At 43.9% G+C, this 25,636-nt stretch overlaps 1 protein-coding gene across 13 annotated transcripts in view; it reads left to right on the plus strand.

Moving 5' to 3' along the window:
* The window catches only part of CAMK2G (calcium/calmodulin dependent protein kinase II gamma), a 118,095-nt gene that overhangs the window by 24,800 nt on the left and 67,659 nt on the right, over nt 1-25,636 (plus strand). The window lies entirely within an intron of this gene.

A 25,636-nucleotide genomic window follows, 5' to 3' on the forward strand; every position in this document is an offset into this window, starting at 1 on the left:
AATACATTTAATCATGTGTTCTGTAATCTACGTTGTGGCATCACTACCAATTTGCATAGACAGTGTTAATTCTGCTATTTTTTTTAATTTCCAGGCATTTTGGAATTGAATTTAGGTATTACATTTTTAAAAATGTGCTATACATACTGGGTCTAGATAAACGTTCCTTCCTCTGTCTTTTCATTGACTCAGTCATTCAGTGTTTTATTACTCACACTACTGGGCTAACTGTTGGCTGGTAGAGAAGGAAAGCTTTTATATCTATGAATTCTTTGGTAAGAGATAATGACTTTTGGAGTAGCTGCCACTTCACCTCCTTCTATGTCCTTTCCTATGGCTTGTGAGAAGTGTGCAAAAGAGTATGGGGAAGAAAGTTTGTCACAACCTGCCATCTCTTTCAAGATGTCTGGAATGTCTTTTGACTAGAGTGAATCAGAATAAGTGGCTGGTTGCCACTTCGAGATGCATTTAACACTTGTATATTACAGCTTAGTTTGTACATAGCTGGTATTGAAGAGGAGAGGCCATTTATAGGACAAAGAAGTGCCCTTTATTAGAAGTGCCTGTAACAAATTGGTATCTCTGGGGCAATATTGCCCTTTTCCTTAAAAACAGGGTAAAAGATGGCAAGCCTGTCTGTTGTCTGATCTTGCCTTACTCATAGCTTGTGTGATGATAAGCAGTTCATTGCGTTCAGGTGTTTTTTGAGTTTTGATATTAAATTCAGACAGAAAGCTCAATAACACTTTTTGGTTTTTTTCTTTCTTTTTTTTTCTTTCTTTTTATTTTCCCTTTTGTTCGTCTCATTCTTTTAGAAGTAGCTGATGTCTGGTCAAAGCAAACGAGATTGCTGGACAGGCAGCATCTGTGGAAAAGCAGAGGGTCATACTGGGCTTCAACTTTCTAAAATGCAGACAATTTCGTGTCTTGGATTGTGTTTCTGCAAAATGGTGTATTCTCTTATAGCTGGGGCTATTAGGCTAAATTAATTGCTGTTTAAAGCACCTGAAAATTCAGTGTTAGAAGGTGTCATAGAAAATACTGGGTGTTCTTTCTGCAGCCGATATGAACAATCTGGGTCTGTATTGTATTTGAAGGGCATTTCAAATTGTTTTTCTTGATGCTTAGTCATGACCTGTCTATATGTATTTTCTGAGTGATAAATAGAGACTTTAATAATGTATGTGCTGAGCAGAAGGATCTTTCCTATATCATTAAATATTTGCTAATAAGCTTTCATGATTTGGGCCACTCCAGTCTACTGAGGTAGATGATTAGAGATGGTCTAGTGATGCCCTCAGAGGTTTACTAATCAGAATCTTATGAACTAAACCAGGAGGAAATATTTTATCTTTGTAATAATATTTCATAAGCTGAAGGATCTCAAAGTATATCTCAAGCTGACAGTGCTAATGGGGCCACTGAATTGCAGTCATAGGCTGGGGAATCACAGAACATGGCTGTGTCTCAGACTGGAGCTGAATCCAAATGATCCTATTGAGTAACTCAAACATCATGAAGAGAGTTAACCTGCTGGGAATATGATGCTTCAGCATAAAATCAGAAGAAATAATAAAGCTGAGTTTTTTGTTTGTTTTGGGGGTTTTTTTGGAGTTGGGAGGTGGTGGTGGTTATTGCTCTTTTAAAAGTGTGAGGAGGAGAGGGAAGCAGCCAAATCTAACTTGCACTGATGAACACAGGAAGATGCAAAATAAAGATCTGTGGTGTATTTTTGCCAAAATATGACTCATTGTTTCTCTTGTCCAAATTATATTCCTGGGAGCATCTGATCACCACAGAGCTGCAAACTGATTTTGCCCAGTGGTTAAGACTCAAGGATGCATCTTGTTATCATGAGGGCAACCAGAAGTTCCCAAAGACAATTTCTTGTCAGAATAGCTGCCTTGGACAGGGCAAAATATGTTTCAGCTCAGCAGGAGGCAGAGGAGACTGGAAAAACACCTTAGAGATGCAGACATTTGGTTTTCTGAGATGTGTTGCCCTCTTCGTCCTCTGACTTCAAAGAGTGAAATGTTCAAGGTCCTCCTATGTGGGGACCTGCTTATTTGATAAACAAGGTAAACTCTTCAAAATCCCCTCTTTTCCTGGTAATCTGGGTGTTTTCCCTCTCTGGACTGACTGCTTATCTTGTCTTCCCTGTGCTGCGGATCAGAAAGACCAAGATGGGTTTATCTTAGCCCACAGCAGTGCAGGCTGCCATCAGCATGAGTCTGCTGCAGCTCTTCCTGCCAGCCCTGGCTCTTGGTGGTGTTGCCTGGCTCTTCCTTCTGAAACCCCTTCCTCCCAGACCTGCCAGGGCAATTTGGTAACTGCTTTCTCCAGACCTGTCTTCACTTTCTTTTTTCCTGTGGTGCCAACTTTGTGACTTTTCTCTTACAGGGAAAGGTTATGTATAGTCTGTAGTAAGAAAAAACTTCTCCCATAAACAGTCACTGAAGTGCTTTTCTAGATGAGTTGCTGAACCCTTGAAACTTCTATTTCTCTTAGTCATGGAGTCAAGTGTCCTATTATTCTAATATTTTAATAATTCTCATGTGTAGTCCATTCTGTTCCTGTAGGGCAAACTGGGAGCTTTAACCACTTCCAGTTTTAACTTCAGACACTGTAAATGCTTCAGTGCTCTGTCGTGGTGGTTTCCCAACCACCTGGAGCTAGAGAAAGAATTACTCTGTGTGCTCATAGACACAGGTGGAGATGCTGCTCCTTGCAAGTTCTCCAACACAGTGAATGAATGGGGGGAACCTTAGTGCAGATTTAGGAGTCCGTACACTCTAGTTTTGACTGTTCTTGTTAAAGAACAGTAGGCAACCTGAGGGGTATCAGGCACTGTCTGTTCTCATGGGAGGGGTCCTTCATTCTGACTGTAAGCAGCCAACTGCATAATTGCTTCTTGGGAAATCAATGTGTTTCGCTAACTGCTGAACAGCCCATCTTTAATGCACTGCTGTCTCAATAGCAATGTCATATTTGCCTTGCTATAATCCAGATTGCATGTGATATCCTGGTATTATGTGACCGGGTTTTTCTTCTTTCTTTTAGGTGCAGAATCTAGGGCTGCACTGCTGATTCCTTGCAATTTTCAAATAAATTGCTTTATTCTCACTCTAGTTTTTGGTCTCCAAAACTATTTTTCTTCACTGTGTGGTGAGAGGATGGTAAAGATTGATCTTCATTATGTGCTTAGAAAAATGATGTCCTCTTACACGAGTGCCAGGAGTTAAGAAGGGAGAATATTAGGGGAGCTCTGATGAACAGTTTTCTCTTATGATGGATTGGAAACTAGTGGTAATTCAGTCAGAAGACTAGAACATCATATGGTATGACATAAATGCATGTGAGCAGTATCTTAGAGGATCACAGCAAAGGGTAGTTGAATAGTATCCCATAGCTTTCTGAGCAGTCTCAGCCAGCACAAGCTGTGTGCTGTTGCTGAAAGAGGCAGCTTTTCTTCTGACTGTTCCCTTTTTGCACTAGCACAAATTCTTTATATAGATGCGTGGTGAACCAGGTTAATGATGGATCAGTTCAGCTATCCAGTTCAGTGCAGGACTGCACAAATGCTTGTGCCAGCACCAGAAGCAAAGAAGATGTAGGGCCATTAGGAAGGGGAAGGATGGGGCAGGGGAAGGATGGGACTGCAGTGATTGCCAGCATTGCAACAGAGGGATCTCCTGTGCCTGCTGTTGGACAGATCTGCACCATAGACAGTGCCAGGAGAGTGATCTCTTTTTCCTACAGATACTCCAAAAAATCTGGCTTTATCTTAGCTGTAGCCTTTCAGGGGAGAAAGTCAGGGGAATCCGTGCTGTAGTGGAATGTTTAACTCATACAACTGTAACTCTGTAACCCTCAGTTCCAGTAGCATACCTGAGGAATCACAGATGCTATTGCACCTCTGTGCAGCTGAATTACTATGATACCATCTGAAGGGTATATGGGATTTTTGGAGGAAGCGTGAAATTCTTTAGGCTTTTAAACAGTGGTTTCTTGCTGTGGCGCTAGCTCTGTAAATGTCTGCTGAAGGAACATCCTGGAATTGCTATGCCTGTTTACTGGCAGACGTAATCTGGACAGAAGGGAAGACCAGCAGTGGTTAGCATCACCTCTAGCAGGGAATTTTAATGTTCTGGAAGTGTGGTCTTGATGGTGTTATCTATCCTCTCAAGCTTCGGTTTCAGGTGTTGAACCCAAAATTTGGGTCTGAGATTCGTATGATTATCTATTTAGAACCACTGCATGGTTGAACAGAATGACATCCAATCTTAAGATCACTTGAATGGAGAGATCTCTATGCAGTGGGATAGTGGGATCTCTATGCAGTGGGGATTTCCCCCTCTGTGGGAAGTCATTTTGTACAATTCAAGAGCGAGGCTCCGGGAGTGGGAGCGGCTTTCTCTGTGATCCCTCACAGTGTCATTGCCCACACGGTGAGTCACTGGTAATGCCTGAGTTCTTATTTTTAGTCCTGTTGCTGCCATCGGGCTGAAACCATTGGCTGGTAAGAGACTTAAGCGAGGAGATAAACACGTTAATCTCCCTAGACCTTCCCCCTCAGCTGCTGCTCTCTGCCTTTGTGCATCTCAAGATGTAGCTTTTCCCAGACCATTGGGCAGAACCACGTCCCCTCCGTAGCCTCGTGGGACGTCATCCAAACCTTTTCACTATTAAGCACTGGAGCGGGGAGGAATGCCTTCCGTGCACGTGGGTTTGCGTGCGCAGGCAGGGCGGTGTGCTCTGTCTGCGATCAGAGCAAGCTGGACAGGCTGTTACTGTTCACCCCAGCACCTTTGCTGTGAGAGCTTTACAAGGAACATCCATTCTTTCCTCGCGTCCTGTCAACAAACTGTCTTTCCCTCCATTCCCTTGGGAAGAGTTCTGAAACAAACTAACAGTATTCTTTTGTATAAGCTTTCTGTAACAAGTAAGCAAGTCCATCCCCTTCCCTGAACCTTTTAAGTATCATGTTGAATTCTTGGGGAGGCCACTGGTTTCTCTGAAATATTGTATTGCTCTAATAACAATTTGTGTATTTATTCTTAGCCTTCCTTTTTGTCCTTGCTTTCCTGACACGGCGAGGCATTGTATATGGGAGTACTGGTGAGTGCTTCTTTGCCCAATAGGGGGCTGGTAGTGGTGGAGACTGAATAGGGTGTTTTTTTCTGCTCTATCCTTCTTGTGCTCCCTTTCCCAGTTACTCCTGATCCTGCAAAATGAACTGGTTTGTAGATCCCGCTGGTTCCAGATCTTTGTTTTCTCTGGGTTTTTTGTTAGCATGTGTGTCTCCAGCTTCAGGGACTCTTAAAAAGATTTACATCATGTGAATTTTAGGGGCAGAAAGGAGTGTGTTCAGCTGTTCTTCCCTTTTGTTAGCAGTGTTGATTATTTTCTTAAATTATGTATTTTGAGGGGCTTACTTTGGGAAGAGAAATGAAGGATAGACAATCAACTGGTGGGACTTGCTCTTGTTCCAGCAATGGTCCACCTGAGCCCTCGTGGACCTCATTGTTTCGGAAGTCTCAAACCACACATCCAGAGCTAGTAGCACTGTGTGGTTATGGGTGATCTACTTCTCAGTTTCCTTGGCTGACTGGCTTTGGGTAGCCAGCCACAGCTCGTAATTTGAGTACAGTGCAGACTCCCGAGCTCCTGGCAGCATGCAGGTGGTACCACAAGCACGTGCTTAACTCGGATGGAGTTCACTCCTATTAATGATGGCTTAGTTGGTGTCATTCTTCTGACCTCTCTGGTCCAAAGCCTCTTTCAATTCTGTACCCTCATTTTTGTACCCATATACCTATACCTAGCCCAATTTTTACAAATTCAGAAAGATACTTTTGAAAACATTTTTTTCTTTCTGATGCCTACCACTTGGAAGGGAAAGGATGAAGTGCTGGGTGTTTGAGGCTTTTTTTTTTTTTTTGCAATCTCTTCTCTGATACAATTTCAAAGCACTTCTGACTGTCAGATCTGAGAGAACATTAGCTCAACCTAGGGATAGCATACTCAAATATACAGTTGAGGCATAAGTTGAGCAAAATAACTACCAGCGTTGTCCCATCTGCGAGGTGATGTGATTGTAAAAAGGCAGGTGGGAGGGGGTGACCACAGTTTTGAATGAGGAGGCAGTGCTGCTAGCATGTGTAATTAGTAATATCTCACTGTGTCTCTATTTTCTTTTTTCCTCTCTCCATTCCTCTTACTTTGCTACTCCTAGTCTTTACTCAAGTACTGACCATCTGAAGCTGATGAAGAGAGAGCTTGTTCTCTGCTGGCAGTGTAGCAGAAGGTGTGATTGCAGCATGAAGGACATAGTTCATTAACTTTATTCGCAGAGATAATAGCATTGAAGTGGCAGTGATGTGGGTTTCAGTGGAGGCTCACAACTTAGGCACATATGTAAGTCCCCAGCAGACCTGTACAATTTGCATTAAAGTCTATGAATCCCACCATTACTACTCCTGCTAGTGAATGTAGTGCTAACATGGATATATCTATTCATGCTGTGATTAAACCTTTGATTGCAGAGTAGACATCTCCATAAAGCTTTGAGTTCTTTTGCAAGGACAGAAGGTGCTCAGCAGGAACAGTATCAGAAGCTGGGTGTCTGTCTCTTGCTTATGAATGCCAGCTCCAGAGGAAATTGTTATGCAGTTTGCTTATCACTTCAGTTTTACTCCAGCTCTCACTCTGGTGCTGCACTTTTGAAGCGAAGGTCTTGGCTTCCCAGAGAACAGCTGCTTGTGGTATCCCCTTGCACAGAGTCTTGTTCTCTACAGCTCAGCTTCTTGGAACTTTTCCAGCCCCTAACCCTATGGAGAAAAACCTGTGTGATCACTGGAGTCCTTACAGGCAACAGCTTGTCTACGGTGCTGGATTCATCGTCATTAGATCCAAGGGAAGGCTGATTTGTTGTCCCCTTAGTCGAGGTGAGGAGGCAGATGGATGGAAGATGGTGGAGAGAGCCACCCATCTGTCCATTTACAGTAGAACAGCAAAGAGAGGGTCATGGAAAGCCTGGGATTTTGATAGCCTGTGTCTTTGCTAACTGTGGTGTAGAGATGCTGGTATTTTTACTGTCCTGGAGGTAAGATAGTACTGTGGCTGTGGTGTGCTTGGGGAACTACCATGACTCTAGTGGTTTCTGAAGTATAAAAAAGGGATCTAAAAACTAAGAAAGTGACCAAAAAACCCAGTAATCCATGTGCTGCAGTATGCTTTGCTTTGCTCCTCCACACACCTCTCCTGCCAAAGGAATGAAAATGCAACTGTGGCAGGTGTATTCCTCACCACAGCTGTGCACCCTGGAAAACTCTGGGAGCTATTAGCTATGTTGGTGTGTAAGTCTCAAAAGTTAGGATGTGGTTTGTCTGTGGGATTTTGGTTTGAAGAGGCCTTGATTTTATTTTTTTTTTAAATTATTTTTTATTTCCATTCCCCCGCTCCAAAGCTCCAGAGAAAATTGTTCTTGGGAAGGTGACTCTGCTTTGCCCTCTGGATGTGTCAGCCCTACAGCTCCCCACCAGTGGTAGTGTCAGTGATCATTGCAGTCATGGCCATGCAGAAGTTTTCCTCTTGTCCCTGCCAGAGACCTTCCCCTGCCTGGTCCTGTGTGTGCTGTGTGCTATATGCTTCCTCCAGTTTGCCAAGCAATTTTTGGAGTCTTCCCTCCTGTTCACCTGGAATCTCCACAGCTGTAGATCTATTAAGATGTTGTTCTGAATCAAGGCTGTTTGTTCCCTCTCTCCAGACATCACCATGGTTTTATTCTAGGCTGCCCGTAACATCTCTTCTCAGGCCCTGTGAAGCTGGGAATTGGTCAGCGAAGGTAGTTTATCCTTGCTGGATCAAATGCAACTTTCCTGTCCGTAGTGTGGTCAAGTGATGACTCTGAAAATCTTTGCTGCCCTGTTCTGCAGGACTTATGCAGTCTCTCTTTCTGGATCAGGCAGAGGCTCACCCAGGTGTAGCTGATATACAAACTGATGGCTCAGCCACTTTCTGTGGTTCCTTTGCAGTTGTCTCAGCTCCATTTGAACTACTGCTTCTGCTGAGCACTAGAGTGAAATCCTGTCCCTCATGGTGCAGTTCCTTCTACCCCTTACTCTTCCCTGAGACACATCCACAGATGCTCTATGCTGTCCCTGCTGTGGATCTCTGCTCTGAGCATTCAGTTTTTCAGAGTTCCTGCTGCCCCTCAGTCAGATACAACTCTAGGTACACTGCCTGTGTTGGCCTTCTTTTCAGATGTGGTTTACAGTTAGGGTTGTCCTCTGAACCTCACTTCCCAATGATGCAGGGAGTTCCTGTCTCTGTTCCTGTGAAACTACGTGGCAGGAGATGAGAATTATCATCCAGCTTCTGAATGAGGGTACAGCCAGAAGGGAATTAGCCTCTGACGTATGGTTGATGGGATGGTGAACGCACAACATCAGTGATGGCATGTGGGCATAGGTTAAGAAGGTCAGGATAGCAAAGCAACATCTGCGTAATCCCTTTGCTATTTTGTGTGAAGATGAATGAGTGGCTGGACAGGGGGAGGAGGCAGCAAAATCACTGTTAGCCGGTCAGACTTGAGCGTGGTCACAGGTTTGATTTTGGTTTATTTTTTAACAGGACTGAACAGATTTGTAGGACAGTAGCAGTAAAACATATACTAAGCCGGCAGGCCTCTTCTTGGGAATTTGCTAACTTCCCAGAATTGCTCATGTGAACAGGAGACAGATTCCTCACATCAGAAACTCTTGAAGAGTTGATAACAGCTCAGCATTTGAAGGGACAGCATACTTACTGTGTGACAACTCTTGCATTCCCCAGCCTGCCTGACCCTCCAGCTCTCTAGCAGGTGAACCTCTCTGCAGATGCTGGCAGCAACATGGCCACAGCATTTCCTTGATGCTCCCTCCATACTGAGGGGCAGGGCAGGTCCTTCTTGCTGCAGCCTTTCCTGCTGGCCATAGCCAGCACAGTCAGGAGGTGTTCAGGAAGAGATGATTCCTGTCTGACTGCAGGGGATGAGGTGTGCTCAGAGAGCTGGGGCATGCACAGAAGCTATGCAGAAGTACATTGTAGTCCAAACACTTCATACTGCCCTGGCTGGGGTAGAGTCTCTGTGTATTTTAGGCTTTCTGCAGCATGCTGTGACTTTAGGGAGGAAAAGAGGAGCGGCTGTCTTTGCAAAACCTCTGAATTGCTTGCCTTGCACTCTTCCTTTCCTTTGCTTTTATGTGAGCAGTGACAGCTACTAGAGAAGCTGCAGCCTCAGGATTTTCCTGCATCTTCCTCCCACCAGAGCTGGCAATGCTGTTTTGATGTGTGTTTAATAGACCGAGCCCTGAGACACAGTGTGGGCCAATGCTAATCGGAAGGATCCGTTTTCCACCAGGATCTTCCTGGTTGGTGTCTGTCAGAGAGCAGAAGGCAGCGGCTGGGTGGAGGGATGTGGAGACCTTGTGCTTCCTGGGGTGAAGTGTGCAGTGGCTGCGCTTTGGGGCATGAAGGCCTTGTCTCCCATGGAAGCTATGAAAAGCCCTCCTCAGCTTCCTCTGGGAAAAAAAAAAAACAATAGTGGATGACTAACACACTCTTTGTAAATACAACTTATCCTATCAGTCCTATCAGTGACTAATGAAGGCTCTTTTTCTCCCTTCCCCTCCTGTCTCACTAAAATAAAAGCAGTTGCTCAGAGATCTTTCCTCCTGTTTTATTTTACTCTTAACAGTGGTGTAGCAGGGCATGCAGGTCTTTTACAAAAGGCCCCTTATTGCCTCTTTTTCTTATGTGAAACTTAATTCTAGATGGTAATTTGTGTATTCATTTTTCGTGAGGGTCATGGTGCACTCCTGAAGTGATTTTCTGTTCCATCTACTGGTCTTTGCTTCTCATATTGGAACCTGCATCATGTCCACAATGCAGGGGAATCAAACCTCTCTTTAACTTTTTTGATGAAACCTTTGACAGCATGCCATTAGTCCTGCACATTTGGACCGTACTCAGACTCTTGCTCCCGATTGTGTGTCTGGTTCTTGTGAGGGGGCATCCTATTTTTTTCTTGGCATTCTACCAACAGACAGCTGCCAGCCTGCAGGTTAGAAAGCCTGTGGGCTTGCTCAAAGCTTTTGGAGAAAATTTACTGTGCTAGTGCCATGCTGCCTGGCCCTCACGAGATACACACAGTATGCTAACAAGCTACCAAAAGAACCAAAGACAATATTTGCCAAGACATCTAGGGAGATGCTACTTATGTGTTTGGTAAGTGCATTATTGAAAAGAAGGACTTGTAATTCAATAGAAAGCTTAGTTTTAGGACGAAATTATATATCAAATAGAAAAATTGCCCACAGAAGTCCTCTGAACCCTGCTCTGAATTGCCTCCATGGTCCCAAAGGTTATTCATCATCTGAGACAGAACTGTAAGGGACTTGGAACAAGAATGCTCTTGAGTGCTGTCTTGGATTTGGCAAGCAGATTCCATAAAAGCCTGTCTGACCTTGTCACATTGACCTTTTCTGAAAAGAAATCTAGAAAAACTGCTTGTAAGTTGGGTCAGGTTATTTTGCATGTCAAATATATTTCTGTTTTTGAAGCAGCAAGGACAGGAAAGGATGTCTTAATGCCATCAAATACTGCCCTTCCAACTCTGTCTTGTGAACTTCTGGAGGGAGCAGAGGAGAGCAGTACTTGGTAAGACCACGCGTCTTCTTTTGAGGATGCCATCAAGTGCATGTTCCTCCTTCCCTCTGTGCAAACCAGCCAGTGTCACATTCATCTGGCATTTCTGTGTCTGCTAGAGCAGTAATTTACATGTCACTGTTACAAAAGAGAATTTTCAAACTTTTTTTTTTTCATTCTTTTCTCAGGAAAGGTGGTGCCTCATTTTCTCTCTCTTTGCTTCTGCAGCTCCCATCCTGCCCTTCCCCCAGCCAGATCATGACCTGTTCTTGTTATTTGCTCTCCCTGCCTGTCCTGGTGTGACACCAAGTCTTCACTACAGCCTTTTGCCACCCCCTCTTTATATCCAGCTTACAGATGACCTTAGTTGCTACTCCTGTGGCAGGGGAGCTGTGTGCTCGTGCCTACACTTGCACTCACAGGTCTCCTGGGTGCCCATAGAAATGAATCACAGAATCACAGAATATCCTGAGTTGTAAGGATCCCACAAGGATCATTGAAGTCCAGTTCCAGGCCTTGCACAGGACAGCCCCAAGAATCCTACCATGGGCCTGACGGTTGTCCAAACACTTCTTGAACTCTGTCAGGTTTGGTGCTGTGACTTCCCCACTTCCCTGGGGAGCCTGTTCCAGTGCCCAACCACCTACTGAGTGAGGAATCTTTTCCTATCCAGCATAAACGTCCTCTGACACAACTTCAGACCATTCCCTCAGGTCCTGTCACTGGTCACCACAGAAAAGAGATCAGTGCCTGTCCCTCCTCTTCCCCTCATGAGGAAGTTGTAACTGCAATGAGGTCTCCCCTCAGTCTCCTCTTCTCCAGGCTGAACAGACCCAAGTGCCCTCAGCCACTCCTCATACGGCTTCCCCTCAAAGCCCTTCACCATCTTCATTGCCCTCCTTTGGACACTCTCTAATAGCTTAATGTCTTTCTGATATTGTGGTGCCCAAAACTGCCACAATATTCCAGGAGAGGCCGCCCCAGTGCAGAGCAGAGTGGGACAATCCCCTCCCTTGACCGGCTGCCGATGCTTTGCCTGATGCCCCCCAGGACAGGGTTGGCCCTCCTGGCTGCCAGGGCACTGCTGACTCATATTCAACTTGCCCTCAACTAGGATCCAAGATCTTTCTGCAGGGCTGCTCTCCAGCCTCTCATTCCCCAGTCTGGACGTACAAGCGGAGATAGTCAAGTGTCATCATCCTGCCTGACTTCCACAGGTCACCAGCAGTGACCCACAGCTGTCTTTTAGGTACCTTCTGAATTAAGATTTATATGAAGTTACTTGCTTTTTACTATAAAGAGCCAAAGTAGGCAATTTCTTCTATAGACCTTCTTGGTTAGTTGTTTATCTTTCAAAATAAAAAACTGTTTTGTTTAAAAGTACAAATCTATTAGTTAGAAATTTGAAGTAAGGAAGGAGTCCACAAGTATGGTGAGATGGGAGGAGCATAAGAGGGGAAACTTGTCTTCAAAAGCAAGAAACCTGTACTGGCATCATACATTAAATCAAACTCTCATCACTAAATGGAAACATATTTGCTGTTTAAAATGTAGCATAATTGCTGGTAGCAGCAAGCTGTTCCTCCTACAGATGTTTCTTTCTCTGAAGAACATAGACCCCTGCTCTATCCCACAGAGGCTCAACAATCCTGGTGACTTTCTCCTCCCACAGACTTTTTATTTCTGAGTTCTCAATCTCCTTGACAGCTTGGTGAACAGCCTCTTGCCCTAGGTTTTAGAGTTTGGCTAAAGAAATGCTTCTTTTAAATATGACAAAGGGTGATCAATTGCACAAGCAGGACCTGAGCCAGTTGATATAAATCTGCCTCTATCACAGACGTATAAGCACTGGGGCATGTGACGTACGTTCTGTGCACAGGAACCAGATGCTTAGGGAAGTTAAGCAGAGATTACACTAGAGTGGTATTGGATGGACCAAGTTGACTGATAGAATGAAATAAAGAAGTCTTCCCAGGTCTCTTGAGTCCACTGGTTGATTTGTCCATTGCTGTATTTTTATATGAGCTCAGTGTAATGGGAAGATGCTTTCCTCTGGCTCCCCAGAGTTTGTTTAGTCCCTGGACCATTTTCTTCTAAAGCAGGGATTTTCTGTGTTTTAGGGTACCTTTGACAGAGCTGGGTGGAAGACAGACCTTATTAAGGCAGGACATCTTTGCATTTTCAGAGGCCTCATGAATTGTCTTGGATGGGCCTGTTGTAGGTTTTTTAGGCCCAAGGGCATTGCTACTCAGACAGTTTCTTGGAACGGAGAGCAGCATTGAGTGCTTCAGGAGAGTCAGTGGGCTGGAGTACCCAGCTGGAGACTGGACAGAGTATTCTCCTGACTAGTGTAACTGCTTTGCCCATCCCAGGGTAGGGTCTGGCACTTCATGTCCTGACCACTCTGTTTCATTCATTCTCTTGCTCTGTTTCTCAGTGTGAGCTGTGTTGGTATGAAGGCTGCAGAAATTATCATCTCTTTCCTCTTCACTTGTTAGTAATGCAGTAAAGGAGTTCAGATATGCTTGTTTTGGCTGCAGTTTCGTTAGAGAAACCTGGCATCAAAGCTTCCAAACAATCCTGCCTGTCTAGGGAGCTGTAGAAAGACTGAACAGGTAGTTTAATCCATTGACCTTTCCTCAATATTTAGTTATATCAGCGACCCTTTATGAAGCGATGGCATGTACTTGGTAGGATTTGCTGTTAACATGCTCTGGGTTGAGGCAGGTGCCCTCTGCAAAGTTTTACTTGCTGCCTTGTGTTGCTCTCTCTTCTGTGCATATTCCTTGCTTTTAACCATGTGTGGCAACACTGTGATCCTCTTGCCGTGTATTGATCGGGGGTTTTTTGTGATCAGGAGTGGGGAAACCACTCTAAGATATGTCTTCAGACCAGAAAGAGAAATGGATTAGATGGAGGAGAAGATGTTCTTTCATTTCTTTGCATTCCCTGGAATACTTATGATAATGGTTTGGAGGAGAAGCTGGTGCAATCTTGGGCAGTTATGATTGTGAAAGCAACCATGTTTTGCCCAAGATTCTGAGTGCTTTGTAATTTCACAACCAAGAGTCATGGGGGAAATTTTCAGAACTGTGTGACACAGAAGGTGGAATTTAGAAAACTGCAAAATTTAACATAATTAGCCTGAAACTTCGTATTTGTGGCCTGACTCTTTCTTCTTGTTGTGAATATCAGCTAGCCAGCTTCTGTTCCTGAAAATCTCAGCATCCAGCGTTTACATCAGAGTTGCAGATGCAGCAAACTCAGACTGTCTATTCCTTCAAGGTACTTTTCCTTTTCTCACTGCATTCCTTGTGGTGTATTTGTACACTTATGAAATCAGGTAGAAGAAATCTGTCACGTTCTCAGTGGGTGAGAACAGTTAAAGCTTTAATAGCTCTCCCATAGGGATTGCACTGGGCACTACAGGACTTAATTAAACCCCTTCATTCTTAAAACAGTGAATGACTTTACTGCTGGATTTGCAGATGTAGTGCCTCAGTATTACAGTTCTTGAGGCTTTCTTTTGTCTTACAGAGATCTAACTAGCTGGAGTGTCTGTTTTAGACCAGTTCCCTGTCCTTGGTGCATCTGTAGTGGAGATGTTACACATGTGGTATAGACTTGATATGATTTGCTCTTAATTCCAATGCATTTTATGCTTTGGGTAATTCTACCTTCATCCTAAACTTCTGCACTGAGGTAAGGCTGTTCTGATGTGATCCGTCAGGACTCGTTGCACAGATGGTAGAAGTGAGCAGCCAGCACTGTGAACAAACTAATGCCAGTACAGGGACTCAGAGCAACTTCCTACACAGCGTCTTCATTACTATTTTTATTTTATTATCTATTTGCTTTCACATTTTCCTTGTCTAAAAGGGGGAGCTTTATAATGCCTCCTCACCTGCCTGAGATTCCAGCCCTTGAGGGAGAACACCTGAAAGCAGGAGCAAGGAGAAGAAGAGACATAAAAGTTGATTGGAGCCATACAGGAACTTCAGAAACCTAATGTGACTACCTCTCCTGCTTACCTACTTGCACTTGTTCAGTGCAGGCTTTATACCCACCAGGAGATGAACAGCAAAGATGCTATGGGCTTAAGAGCTGGTTTGCAGCACCCATCATCGACTGGCAGCAGCATTTATCTAGGCCAGCAGGGATGCAGGGAGCGAGTGAGAGTGACTCACTCGAGGATTCATGTGCGCTCTCCCCCTCTCCTCCCCCCGTTGCAGCTGTGGCTTGGTCATCAGCCATTTGGGAGCTAGCAGCTTTATTTGGTTGCTGTTTGCAGTGGGCAGTTTCTGTTAAGGTTGTTAATTTTATCAACTGCCTTGGTAGCTAACTGACTTCAGAAAAGACTTGAAATTGCCTTTTCTGCTCTCTTCTCCTTCCCTGCTCGTAGGGCTGCCCACCCAAACAGCTGCTCTGGCACAGCCTTGGCTGAGGAGGTGAAAACAAGCAAATGGGCTGGAGGCAGAAGCTTCCTAAGATGATTCACTGACAGCATGGCCACTGTTTTGAATGGTGGCTGATGTGGTTAGGCTAAATGGCCTCTCTGGGTGCCCCCTTGTCTGTGATGACTGGAGGGTCTTGTGGCTTTGCTCCAGCTGAAGAGAGAAACACATTTCATGGTGTGGTGGAGGAATGAATATATGAAGAACAGGAAATTGTTTTAATAATTTTAAAATGGAAAACGTATTACTTTGTGATCATAACAGTTGCTAAACTCATCAGAAGTTGCCAGACTTACTCTCTGTTGAACTGTGAACAGTTCACTCACACTCTGAGTGAACTGTAAGGCTGCAGGCTGCTTCTGAGGGTTATGGCCTGTGAAGGAGAACAGCCTGCCCTGAACAGCCACTGTGCTGTCCCTTGCTCCCTTTAACCAAGGCCAACAAGTCTTATCTCTGAGCTGGGCTTTCTCATCTCACATGATCCCATTTTCCTTGCACTGCTCTTTTTGGTGGGTGCTCTGTCCTTCCCACGCTTCGTACTTGTGGCTTTGGCTTCCCTCTGGACACTTCTTTAGTCATCTTTGCCTCCTGTATGTGTGCCTGTCTGCAAGTGCCGAAGCACATTTTACGCTTGCATTTACTGGGGCCTGGAGGACACGCTTTCTAGGCCTTCCTGCCCGCTGGCTGCTGTCGCTTCAAATCCTGGCTGTGTTAGATATAAGCAGCTTGGGAGACTTGCTGTCCCTAAGTCCTGAAAGGGGCTGCCTGCCCTGCCACTGCTCCCCTCCCCTGCTGGGTCACAGGACCTGGGAACCTCTTCTTGCTGCAGAGACTGGCCCTACAGCACAGATGATTGTTTATCTAGTTATTTATTTTACATAATGGGCTGTACTTCTCCCATGTTCCTCAGCTTTCTAGTGAGCTATATGAGCTATGTATTTCTGTGCTGGGGCTGCAGCAGTATCTTCACAGTTTACACCTGTAGTTGTCCTCTGCCTGCCGTGCTGAAGGACTGCAGTATTTGGATACAATGCTTGATGGAAGGAATGAAGAAGAGGAGAGAGGCTTAGGAAGGAACAGGGATCTCATTTGCTAGCATTCACCTTGAGATGGAGATAGCAGTTTTAGTGATAGGATGAGCAGGGTCCCAAGTCTCATCTGGCTGGACCAACTGTCCAGGTAGAGATAGAAAAATGAAGCATAAGGAGACATTTTTTTACTATGCCATCTGTTGAGAATGGTGCCTTTTGGGGAGCTTCTTTTAAAAGGGATGCTGCAGTCTGGAGCCCACATTTGTGCTCCATGGAGCTCATATTGGACTGTGGAGGTTTCTCAGGCTCTGGCCATAGCAGACCATGCTCCACTCTCTTTTTTTGGTTTGTAGTTCAACCTCTGTTTTAGGTCAGAGCTGAAGCTGTCTAGTGGGTAGTGTGGAAAAGCTTTTTCTGCCACTACTCCCATTTGTGTGTTCTACAGAAAAGGGAGTGTTTAGTCTTCAGACATGTTGGCTTGATGTCTTAACCGTCACCTTATTAAAACCGAATCTCAACAGAGAAAGTTCCTTTGTAGCCATCAGTGTTAGTGCTTTAATAACTGTTTCATTGCATTTTCTTTCTCCTTCTGACACACCTCCGTTTCTTCTCTTTTTTTTTTTTTTTTTTTTTTTTTAACCTGGCATAGGCAGCAATTTACAGAACTGAGTGCTCTGAGAGCTACAGTGTCAGCCCCTCATCTTTAGTCTTTGTTGTGGCTCAGTACATGAGGTGGACCTAATCAGTGAGGATTGCTGTTCTGGGTGTGTTGTCTGTTAATCAGCAAATCTGGCCATCTCTAGAGATGTGATAAGTGTCTGTTAACTTGATATGGTGCTGTGGAATTCAATGCCAAAATGCACCACATAATCTAGATCCAAACAATAGCAAAAGATTTGGTGGGGGGAACTGTAGATGACCTTAAAATTAGTACTGCGGTAATGTAGCAGCATTAAATGCCTGCAGGCAAACAAGATCTAAACTGATCTAGCCAGGAACATTAAACATTCATCAAAACAAGAAGTTAACTTAGCCAGAAAATAAATCAAAACTGTAGCATAACAGCTGCTTTTTTGGAAAAAGATGCAAGTCAGGTAACTCTTTCCCTGAAAATCTGAAAGCAACCATGGTGATGGGACAGGGAGATCACTTTAAAGCTGTTTTGCTCACCAGATAGTCCAGATCTGGAGCTTTCATGTGAAGGAAGCTATTTTCAGAATGTGCTCTTGTCAAGTGCAATGCAGGATTTGTTGAGTGGCAGTTCCACCCAAACAGGATAAATGCTGGTTTAAAAAAAAAAAAATAAAAAAAATATTTTTTCGAATTCTGAACACCAGACCTTATAGTAAAAATTGCTTAGTTCTTAATATGACACTGAGGTAGGATTTCATGCTTCCCAGAGTGAGACATGATGAGGTATCTCAGCAGTACTAATGCTGCCTCTATCAGTTTTTGCTTTGAGAGGGTGCTCAAAACCCATTAGATCTGAACTGCATTGTTTCTATCTTCATTTCTCTTTCTGCAGAAGGATGAAAACCAGGGTAGTGAGAGGCTCAGATTCCAAAGATCTGAATTTGTTCACAGACTTGTCACTGACATGTTCTCAGGTTTCAGTGCCTCTGCTTTTCTTCTCCAGCTCCTTAAAGGTAGGGAAAGAAACCTTGTGCTTCAAAGGTTTTCTGGCTGCATAGTAAATGTTTGTTACACACCTAGAGATTCTCCAACAAAATATGCTACAGAAGTAGCTGTTCTTTTATGAGGATGTTTTCTTTGTTTTCTAACATATTTTTCCCCCATTTAAGTATCTGTCTTCTAAAAATTTACCAGAACTTCTATTTTTCCCAAATCTCTGCTCATGATGTGCAGGTCTAGGGGCAATTCAAGAGAGTTCTACGAAGGGCACCTAAGGAAAAAACATTATTGTACAGCTGTATGTGACCTAAGACATGCTGTCATGTGTACTGTCCTGTCCGTCTCATTGCAGAAAGCATGTGGAACCCCTCTAAAATTTAGGCTGTGTATTTATTTAACAAATCACTTCTCTTAATCTCTGTGAAAGCTTGTTGGGATGCTGTTTATTTAAATGTACATCCTACAGCCAGCCTCTTGGATCTGAAACATTCCCCCCCCCCAACCTTCTAACCAAAAAAATATTGTGTGGAGTGTATGTGTAAGTTAGCAATGTGACTGCAGCCTCCTGTCCCATAATTTCCTAACCCACAACTTCCACCTGTCTCTGCATTGCAGCCCATAGGCTTTACAGGAAAGATAAGCTCCCTGTATGTACACCTTCAGCTGATCAGCTGGGGTGCAAAGCTGGTGTCTCACCTCTTTTCTGCCTGGAAGATTGGCTGTAGGCATGTGAGATGCCAGACTCTCCTGTGGTGCGTTTGCTCTGCATCTCTGCTATGAGAGTGTCTGGGGGAAGGGGTTGGTGGTGAAGGAGGGGTGTGGGTGGAGAGTCTGCTCTTGGTCTCAGTGAAGTTTCTGGTAAGCTGGTCACATGAAACAAAAAATACATCAGGTCCCTTCCCCCATGCACCAGAGTGTTTCTTGGCTCTGCACCCAAACTAGCAGCTGAGCACGTGATTTACTTGTAAAATGCAGTTTAAAAAGAAATGGTGCCATTGCAGATGGGAAACTAGGGATGGGAGAGCTGGACTGGGGCTGCCCCGTGTGCAGCGGAGGGCTGCTGTCCCGGGGAAGGGGTATGTCTCCCTGCTGAGTTGCAGGAAACTGGGGGGATGTGGTGCTGCAGGACAAAGGCTTGGGGGAACGCCTGCTGCAGGATGTGGGGCTGCAGAGGAAAGTGCAAGCTGCAGGAGGCAAAATGGAGGAGAATGTGTCGAACCACAGCCCTACCAGGGGAAGGAGGTGGGGGTGCTGCATAAGGGGCAGGGGGAAGGAAAGGGAGAGCTCTGTTGCAGGTGGTATGGGGGGCTGTGCTTTGAGAGTTGGCTACACAAGTACTCTGGACTGAAGGCCTTCTTACAAGATACAAAGTCTGAAATGACCGAGACAGAGAGTTGTACTCATTTTTATTCTGTTTTGTTGCAAGAAAGGGGAAGTTGTTTGACCATTCAAAGCTGGGGAGCTCAGCATCTTCTGGTTTGAAAACTTCATTCATTTTGCTAGTTCTGTTTGTACCCCACAGTTCTTCCTTTCTCAGGGATGTAGGCTTTTTTTTTTTTTTTTTTTTTAAATGACACTAACTCAGTATGCCCAGGAAGAGCTAAAATAAGCTGTTACGCTCACCACAAACTGAGTGGAGACCTTCCAGCAAATGCCTCCCAGATGCCAGGCTGGCCAGCAGGGCAGTTGCACCATTCTTAGGGGGAGTGCAATTGCACCACATTTCTTCCTGTGTCAGGACTGCAATGGGTGCACTAATGCCTCCTGGCCACAGCAGATAAAATGAGATAAAAGAATTCCTGCCTTTTACTGTGCTTCTATCTGCCTGTCAGCATTTGTGGTTGGTGATCTCCATTGCTTCACATTAGAAGGAAGGTGGCTGCATTTTTGTTTTTGTCAGCTGAAGGATGTGTTGCTTCAGAGGGGGGCTACAATGTGCTGCTGCAGGAATGGTTCCCAGTACTTCCCACTGCAGCACTGGTTTTCCTTGTGTTTCATCCCACTCTGAGCAAGAAAGAAGTTTGTAAAGCAAGAAATGGTACTTTTTCTAGTAGCCAATGGAACAGGTGGAATTGGTGGTTTGGTGGGTAGTTTTAATGGTCAGCTGGTAGAATTCTTAATTATTGCAGCAGACTGTAGGTGCCAACTTCTGTGGCTGTAGGTGTTTGGAAGGTAACCTCAGTGGTGAAACATTTCCTTCCCACCTCTTCACCACTAGACCCGGAAGGGTTGTTCCCTCTATGACTTCCCTCCATCACCGTGGCACAAATTAAACTAATGGTTAGCAGGAAAAGAGGGGAAATGAAATTCAGGTTAGAGGCTCTTGGAAATTCTTCTTTGGTTTTTGTAACTAAAGTAACTTGTTAATGGGAAAGGCTAACACAGAATAAAGCAGAGTTGACACAGGCCTTGTGTATCCCACTGGCAACATGGGAAGGATGACTGGGGAGATGAAGAGACATTTATCTTGCCAGCAAGAGGAACTGGCATGCCCTGAGAGATGTGGACCACAAGCAGGGTTTGTACATGAGAGATGGCATCTGTGTCATGTCAGAGCTTATTGAAGACTTTGACTGGGCCTGCTTTGGCCTACGTCAGTTGTTCTGGCAGGTGTTTTCTACCCTCCTAATGCAATCACGGTGATGGCTCATTTTTCAGCGGCTGCACTGACACCAAGGCTTCAGACTGAATTCACTGGGCTTTAGTTGGCTCATTGCATGTGACTAAGACTGGGAACAGTGAGGCTTTTAAAACAGCCTGAAGAGCAGGGGATGTGGGAGCCTATGGCTTATGGGGAGGGGTCAGTGTATGCTGTGCAGGGATGTTTCATGAACGGGTTTACAAAATCTTGCTCTGAGTGCTGTAGCAAGCTCAGAAAGGAGGTCATTTGCCTGTATTCTGAGTTGATCTCAAATGTGAAGCCAAGGGCTATACCTACAGTGGATAGCTGGGGTGCTGCTCCTTCCTTTTCCTGAATGCACATGTATTCAGATTCCATGTTGCTTTGCAGTGCTGGCTTTGGTCAAACTGTGGGATCTGCTGTAGGCAAAGACCTAAGCTGAATGGTGACCATTCTCTCTGAGAGAGTGAAAACACCCAATATGGCTTTATCTGTGCTTTTGTAGGCAACAAATGGCATGTTGGGCTGGAATACACTTAACCTCTCTGTTCACATAGTTAATTGTGACTGAGATCACCATCACCTGTAGCCTGCCCTGATTCACTAATTTGACTTCCTTTGGCTCTTGAAGTTCCTGGAAAGTTGCTGGTGTCTATGAAAGCCCAAGTTCGCCACTTCCTCTTAATGTGCACATTAGTGTGCTATAGTTTTGTTTTATAATGTGTACAATGGGTAATACTCAGGACGCACATATCCTGAGTATTTCCCATAAAGCAAGAGGACAGGAATTCTCCTTCCCTTACCAGGTCCACCTGCTGGATAATCCAAACAAAAACTGGACAAGTTGTTTGCTGATAAACTGAAAAATATACATGTGAGAAGGCAGCTTTGAATCACACTGAGTGTAGAAACTGCAATGTCAAAGGGGCACACTATGACTTTTTTTGAAGATTCTTCTCTTTTAGGTATTTTTAATACTTTTTTTCTTTTTGCTGCTGTTGTACGTGTATTAATATCTGTCTTCAGTTAGATTATCTTTGCAAAGTCAGTACAAGGCCATGAATTACTGGAAAAAAGAATAAATTTATCTGGCCCACTCTTCAGAGTGCTCACTGGAGATACAAATAGAATTACTTAAATCATCTTGACTTTTACTCTGTGATGTTGATAGTCTAATTTCTTCATTACTTGAACAGAAAAGTGGAAACTCTTCTAAGTTTATGTAGTTTGTTCCTTTTAATTTGTTTCTTTTGGTTTCCCAGTACAGTAATACCAAGGGGTTCACAGATCCTAGTGTGTGTAAACACAGCTTGTGACCAACTGTGTGAACTTTAGGCTGTCTTTAGGATCCATACAAGTATGTACTTTTAGGGGTAGTATTACGCTTTTACTTGTGGAGTTCTTTGTTTCTGGGAAGTGGTAAGAGTGTGGGGAAAGGTTGCTACAAGGTAATAATATTAGTGGTTTTGCTGGAGGAAAGGCTTTGTCAGAAAGTATGTTTGCCAGCATTTCTTGAAAGAAATCTTGTATTTGTTTACTGTGTCATGTTGGCACTTGAACCTCCTCCTTCTTTCAGTAGCTGAAGGCAAGTGTTGAGGATTTTGCCACTGTCTTGTTTCTCCAGCTTTCACCGGCTGAGAAAACTGGAGCTTTGCTGTTTCATCTTCACTTGCTGGCTCCAGACGTGTCTTCCCCTTGGTGACTTTTTGCCCAGTTGCTGCAGCAGAGAGGCTGGAGGTGCTGGTTGGGTGTGGGAGCCCCTCTGCCCATGCACTTGGGACATCGTGCCACAGGGGTCGCTCTGCACTGAGAGGCTGGAAAACAGACTGGCTTTGAGAAATGTCAATTGCAATGGCAGTAGTATGCTGCTACAGATTTATTAATTTTAGCTGGTCTTTGAAATGGCAGTGTAGAAACACTGAAATGGAAATGTCAAAATCAAATAGCTGGAGGAAGGGAGGGAGGCAGAGAGGGAGGGAAGGAAGTGTCATTATATGCTTATTTTCTTTACGTTTTTCCTTAGGCACCTGCTCTTAGCTCTTGTCAGAAAAAATATACTGAATCTATGGGGGCCTCTGGTCATTTCTAAGGCCTAGAATGATTTTTTGGTGTTTGTTTCTACTAAATTCTGCAGAAGGGGAAATGGTGGTGGTCTGAGACTTCCTGATATTCCTGTTTAAAGTGGTGATGCGGCATGGCATAGTGTCCTCTGCTACCCTATTACAAATGCTGAGAGATCTCAGTTGTTCTGTAGCATAGCCTTGTTGGAGAACTAAGAGAATATGGGGAAAAGCTAGCTCTCTTTTGCTGGAAATGTCTCAGAGAGGAAGATTAAATTTAAACTAGCAAAGAAAAGCATGAAGGAACCTGAAGGCTCAGACTAGTCTCACACTACAAAATGTATTTGATGTAAATTCGATTTCTGTCTTGAAGCAACTCAAATGATATCTTAGCAGCTGGCACCAATTGACTATCTCCCAGAATTGGCATGATGACAGCAATCAAACTGAGTTTATTGCTTTGGGTTTGATTCTTCTTCCAGACTCTTCCCATTCTCAGAAATGTAATCTAGAATGTGTTCCCACAGGAATGATAGCTGCAAACTTCCTTTAACAGCAAGGACAAAGCATGGTCCTAGTGCAGGATGAAGACTGGTTGACTGTAGTACTGAGCAGCCAATTGTATATTCCAGTTGTGAGCAAAGGTACCAATACCTTTGTATTGGTAAAGGGAGGAATATGGGTTTTTTTCTTCATGACACAGATTCTCATCACAGAGATGATTGACATCTAAGTGTTAGTCTTCCTGCATCTTCTTTTTACTGCCTTTAGAAAAGAATCTCCCTTTCCATTGAGGTGGCTAATCTTCAGGCTCTAAAAGTTGCCCCTCAGGTTTTTTTTCTCTTCTTAAGACAGGTGTATTAAATGAAGAATGAGCTTTAGCCACTGGACCTCAGTATAGCTGCAGTTTGATAAAGTAAGACAGTAGATGCTGCAGTGGATGTAGTCCTTTGCACATCGAACTGTTTTGAAATGGTGCTGTGTTTCTAATGCTTGTTGAAGAAAGTATATTAGAATTAATTTTTTATACCTTGTTTTCCAAGAGGTGTGAAGTTAATCACTTTCAGTGATAAATCTTTGTTTGATTTATTTCAGTAACTATTTTGTCCAGTCTTTCAATTAGTTTTTAATGCTGACTTCTACTTCTGCTTGCCAGAAGACAGGACAACCTGAAATAGATGTTCACATTTTTTTCTAGAGCAATAAATTTCAGTGTTCCTTGGGCAGATGGAGGAGATGGAATGGGAAGGGCACATCTCTTTCAACCTCCCTGGTCACTGATCCTTTGAGGAGCTTGTGACAAAGCTCTGTCTGGAGAGCGTGTCCGCATGGCAGCTGCCCATGGCTGAAACAGATCCCTCTGTGCATCTCTCAGGAGCCAGAGCCAGTCAGGGCATCACAGCTATGCCTGAAGCCGGGATGATTTCATGCTGTGCTGCCTGTGCAGGGTGGCAGTGTCGGCACCTGACACCTAAACCATCTCCTCCTGCTCCCTGGCTCAGGTTTGGCCCTCACCTCGCTTGCTAGGGGCTCATCTCCTTTTTGGGTTTGTGGTAGGTGTCCTTCCAGACTCTCCCTTTTGCAAGTGTACCACAGCTCCATGCAAACAGGTCTCCCTATACTTCCCTGGCAACCCCTTCTCCTCAGCACAGCTCCATAACAGGCTGATTAGGCACAGTGACCTTTTTTTTAATCTTCTTTTTCTTTTTTTTTTTTCTGTTGTTGTTACATAAATGTTCTCAATTGGCAGCTCTAGACTACTGGTATTTGTTGATATCCTTTACCCTGTCTCTGTCTGAAAATCTTCTCCAGATTCTGGGTACCCCTGGAGGAGAAAGACCTGGTGAGGAAAAGCCTCCTGCAAAGCAGCCATGCATATATTGGCTAGAGTAGAAAACTGGGAACTGTCCCTGGAGAAGAATGGAACCCAGAAGTTGGGTCTCACCTTGTTCATCTGTCTCTGCCACCATATCTTTGGGATAGCAGACTGAAGTGGTCAGACAGTGAAATTTTCTTAAAAAAGAGTAAGAAATTATGCATCAGTATAAAACTAGTCATATTCCACACCCTGCTGAAGATTGCCAGGTTTTTGTGAAGTAAAGCTGTCTGCGTTTTGGTTTTTATTTCTGTTGGGTACACTTCCTTTTACATCAAGTTATCCTGTGTATCTGGAAGTTTGATGCATTTAGGACAAATAGGCCAAACTATCATGATTTTGGTCTGCTGTCTTCTGTACTCAGGCAAGGTTGTCGTTGTTTTAACCTGCTCAGTTAGAGATTCTTACAGCTGTGACTTTACTAATTGTGCACAACCATTTCTGTCCATCCATTGTATAGGAGCAGTCCTGTCCCAGTTAATGGACTGCATGTTTGTATAAAATGGAGTAGTTTCATTTTTACAGGTCCTTAACTCTCACAGATGATGTTAAAACAATCATTCTTGTTTTCTATTAAAATAAATCCCTAGCCAAATCAAAACCCAACCCAAAGAAATCACAGTTCTCTGAACAGGCATTTTCTCATCAGGTATATTCTAAAGAAACCCAGTATTAACGTTACTAGAACAACAGTGCAATATTTGCAGAGCAGTAACGTTAAAGGTAGTTGGGTTAAATGTAGATTTACATTTGACATGCTGAACCAAGATGCAGAAATCGTATCATATAAAGGACTAAGAAGGAGAAATAGATATTCACACCTTAGTTTGGGTATCAAACATAAGTAAGTTTTCTCCTGTTTTTAAGCACCATCTCCTTAAGCATTTACATTTTAAATTTTACTACAGAAAAGCTACATAGACTGCACTTTCCTGTCTGTGTAGATACTTATTGCTTTAGACTGTAGATAGAATAATTTTCCAAATAGCAAGATTCTTTTTTTTTTTTTTTGGCTGGAAAACAGTAAATGAATATTAGATGAGTGTTTGTAATATCCTGTACTTAAGTTTTAAGCATCAGCTATTGTTCAGGGCTAGACAGCTCTGTAACGTAGCAGGAAAAGAGCTTAATGAAATCCAATATTTAGAAGCAGGAGGTAGATGAATTCAGACTTGGAACAGCAATGCCGAATTTTAACAGGAAGGATAACTAACATTTGGAGAAATTTCTGTGGGTGTATGGCTTTATTTATCACTTGAAGTCTTGAACGTGAA

Source organism: Corapipo altera, unplaced genomic scaffold, assembly GCF_003945725.1.
Source record: "Corapipo altera isolate COAL_440 unplaced genomic scaffold, ASM394572v1 53, whole genome shotgun sequence".
Lineage (NCBI taxonomy): Eukaryota > Metazoa > Chordata > Aves > Passeriformes > Pipridae > Corapipo > Corapipo altera.